At 41.4% G+C, this 4,098-nt stretch overlaps 1 non-coding gene across 1 annotated transcript; it reads left to right on the forward strand.

The window, feature by feature from the left end:
- The first annotated feature begins 798 nt into the window (after positions 1-798).
- trnat-cgu (transfer RNA threonine (anticodon CGU)) lies at positions 799-870 on the forward strand. Its single transcript has one exon. It is a non-coding gene; the product is annotated as a tRNA-Thr (tRNA).
- The last annotated feature ends 3,228 nt before the right edge of the window (positions 871-4,098 follow it).

Here is a 4,098-nt window from a genome sequence, read left to right on the forward strand (position 1 = left end):
ATTGTGTCTCCACTAACTTTTCAGTCAGTGAGTTCCAGACCCAAATTCATTCTGGGCGAAAACATTTCTCCTCGACTCTCGTGTAATCCTTTTATCAATTACTTTAAATCTATGCCCCCTGGTTATTGACCTCTCTGCTCAGGGGTACAGGTGTTTCTTATGCACACTATCTCGGCCCCGCATAATGTTATACACGGCAATTATGTCACCCTTTATCCTCATCTGTTCCGAAGAAAACAACCACAATCTTTCTCCATAACCAAAACTATCCAGTCCTGGCAACATCCAGAGGACAACAGAGGAAACAGATGAAAGTGAAGGAGAAATGTTTTTTTTTAAGCTTTGATCTGTAATGCACTGCTGAAAAGGTGGTGAATCATGGAGTCATCGATTAATAGAATTGTTTCAGCATGGAAGAAGACAGTTCGGCCCGTTGAGCCCGTGCTGACTCTCAGCTCGTCTCACCACCCTGTTATTTACCCATAGCACTGCAGATTCAATAGTAACCCTCAAAATGGAATTGGATAAATGCTTGAAGAGGGACAATTTGCAGGGCGTTGTGGAAAGATCTGGGAATAATTGGATAGCTCGTTCAAGAGTACGATGGACCAAGTACTCTCCATCGGTAATGTATGATTTTATGAAATGTTTTATGTTAGTTTCAAATAAATGGCGCTTGTCATTTGCCCATTCCATTATCCCACTTTATGTCTTTGCATGTGCGTCTGTGTTTATACAACCGAATTGAAATTAAGTGGGATTCGGTAGCAATACGACGCCAGTCACACAGTGCATCAGGGCGCGGTGGCCAAGTGGTAAGGCGTCGGTCTCGTAAACCGAAGATCATGGGTTCGACCCCCATCTGTGCCTATCGATATTGTATCACTTTAAATGTCATATTTTGAAGCTTTTTCCTTTTTCACTATCAAAACACTTCATAATTTTGAACTAGCGACATAAATCGCCACTTAACATTTTCTATTCTAAGGAGAAAAATCCCAGCTTCTCCAGTCTCTTCGTATAAATGAGGTCCCCAACTCTGGCAGTATTCTAGTAAATCTATTCTGCTAGACTTCTTCCCTGAAGCGTGTTCCCCACGCAACATTCCAGCTAAGAACTCATAAGTGTTTTATAATTGTTTGGCATAACTTCCTTGTTTTTATACTCTATTCGTCTATTAACAAAGGAAACGTCCCCATGTCTTCCATATCCTGCCTTCTTTAAAATTGTACGTTTTAGAGCTGGTTAATACAATGCAGGGAGCATTATGACCGGTTTCAGGATCATTGATCTTCAGAGGCAGATGCTTAAATGGGGATTTAAATTTTCATGTATAAATCTGGCCCGGTTAAAATTGTATCATTAATTCACATTGCCTCTCCTCACCCTACCAAAATGTTTCACTTCATAATTCTCTGCGTTAAATTACATCTGCTATGTGTCTGTTCATTTCACCAGTCGGTTATTTTCATTCTCCCTCTTTGTGCCACTTAGTATCTGCTTTGTGTCCCTTTGCTCTTCTTTGTAGCTTTCCCATTCACCAGGATCTGTGCTATTTTTCGCATTTTTGTCCGTTTTTACTCTTAGTTTAAAGTGGTCCATTACCTATTTAGTCGTCCATGCCTGTTTTCGTTGGCCCCTCAGGGGGATGAATTGATTCTGTATGACTTTTAATTATTTTTAACACCTCCTGTCGTTTTACCCATTAACAGATTTTTCCCAGTGTATTCTGGTCAGTCTCTCTCTCAGCCCCTTGAAGTCGGTCTTACAGAAATCGAGAATGGTAGTAGCTGTTTCACGTATCTCCCTGTCAAACGTTGCGTTGAAATCGATCATGTTTTGATCGCTATTAAATACATTTTCACTTACCCTTAGGTTGTTGAATAAATCCGGCTCGTTACTCATTACTATACGTAAATTGGCATGCCCCTTGTTCGTTCTGGATCATATTGTTGTAGAACTAGCCCGGACACACTCAAGAAATTCACAATTTTTCTGACAGGTGCTAGTCCGATTATCCCAATATATATGAAAATTTAAATCCCATATTAAAACCACACTGTCCTGAATACACGCTTGTCCAATCTCTACATTTATATATTCTATTGCTTCACAGCTGCGACTAGGGGGTATAAAGACAACTTCCGCTATTGTCTTAAATCCTTTCCTATCTCTTAATTGTACTCATAAAGTCTCCACGTCCGGCTTACTTGTAGTTAGATCCTCGCTTAGAACTGAATCATAGAATCATGGTTATTTACAGCAGGGAAGAAGGATATTTCGGCCCGTTCGGTCAACGCGGGCCAACAAAGAGCTACCCAGAGGAATCCCATGTTTCAGCTTTTGGTCCGTAGCCCTGTAGGTTATTGCATTTCAAGTGCATATCCAAGCGCGTTTTAAATGATGTGAGGGTTTCTGCCTCTACCATCCTTTCAGGCAGTGAGTTCCAGACTCCCAACTTGCTCTGGGTAAAGCCATTACCCGTCAATTCCCCTCTCAACTTGCTACCAATGACTTTAAATCTATCTCCCCTACTTGATGACAATTCTGCTCAGAAATATAGGTCCTTCCCATCCACTCTCTCTCGGCCCCTCAGAATTTTGAACACATCAATAATGTTACCCCTCAGCTCCCAATGTTCCAATGAAAACAAACCCAGCCTATCGACTCATTACACATAGCTAAAATTCTCCAGTCCATGCAACATCCTCGTAAATCTCTTTTGCACTCTCTCTCGTGCAATTCCATCTTTCCTGTACTGATGTGTACGCAGTACTCTAGCTGTGGCCCAAATAATGTATTATATAGCTCAAGCATTACTTCACTGCTATTGTACAATATACCTCGGCTAATAAAGGTAAGTATGCCGCATGCCTTCTCAACGAGCACGTTTTCTTTGCATCCTGAAACAGGGAGACAATGATGAAATATTACAACAACAAAAACAACTTGCATTTATGTAGCGCCTTTAACATAGTTAGACGTCAGAGGGTGCTCCACAACAGCTTAAACGAAATTAAATAACGCTGACACCGAGCCACATAAAAGAGAAATTATGGCAGTTGCCCAAAACTTGGTCAAAAAGGTAGGTTTTAAGGAGCATACATCTTGACATCTTTTTGAAAGACTGTAAGCCCAGAATATTAATCAGTGTTATTTCCTCTCGGTCTGAAAGTTGCGAGATGTTGGCTTTTGAAATGGACTCATAGGTGCCGAATTCATGATATCATATAGGATATTCAGTGCAAAAACAGGCTTTTCGGCCCAACCTGTCATTATCGACGTTGTGGTCCACTGGAGCTTCCTCCCCTCTTCCCGCATCGAGCACTATCAGCATAGCCCTCCATTCAGTTCTCCCTCATTTATTTATCTAACGGCTCCTTACATGGATCTATAATATTTTATTCCACCTGTCTGGTGGTAGTAAGTTCTACATTCTTACCACTCTGTGGCTAAAGAAGATTCTTCATTATTCCCAATTTGATTTGTTGCTGATTTTTCTTATAATGATGGTCTCTAGTAATACTCTTCCCCACAAGTGAAAACACTCTGTATCTACTCTGTCAAAACCTTTCAGGATATTAAAGCGCTCTATTAGGTCACCCCTCAGACTTCTCGTTTCACTACAAAATAAATTGAGCCTGTCGATTCTTTTCTGATAGTATACGATCTTCTCCGCACCCTATCCAGAGCCTCGCTATCTTCTTTTTAATATGGCGACCAGCATTGCACACAGTACGCCTAATGTGGTCTAACTGTAGAGAGTTCTGCATTTGGTCGGTTTTGAAACCGGCGTGTCCAGTTGCCTGGTCTATTTAAAAGGGGCCCGCACCTCATTTTTTGAGGAGACATTTCACAGCCATCCTGCAGTAACTAAAGGCCGTTTGCTTACAGAAGCTGATAGTACATTTTCAACATTGTCGATCTGGGTGCACGGGCAGGACACGTCGTGAAGGGGACATTTTGCAGCGTAGTTCTGTACGGATGCAAAAAGAAATGGAATAGCCGAGTTGTGCTCGATGGCAGAGGAGAGGTTAAGGCAATGGACTGCTAATTGATTATGCTCATCTACTTTGTTAAGCGTTTGTTGCTGATAAA

The sequence above is a fragment of the Pristiophorus japonicus genome, unplaced genomic scaffold, assembly GCF_044704955.1.
Source record: "Pristiophorus japonicus isolate sPriJap1 unplaced genomic scaffold, sPriJap1.hap1 HAP1_SCAFFOLD_450, whole genome shotgun sequence".
NCBI classification, from domain to species: Eukaryota; Metazoa; Chordata; class Chondrichthyes; family Pristiophoridae; genus Pristiophorus; species Pristiophorus japonicus.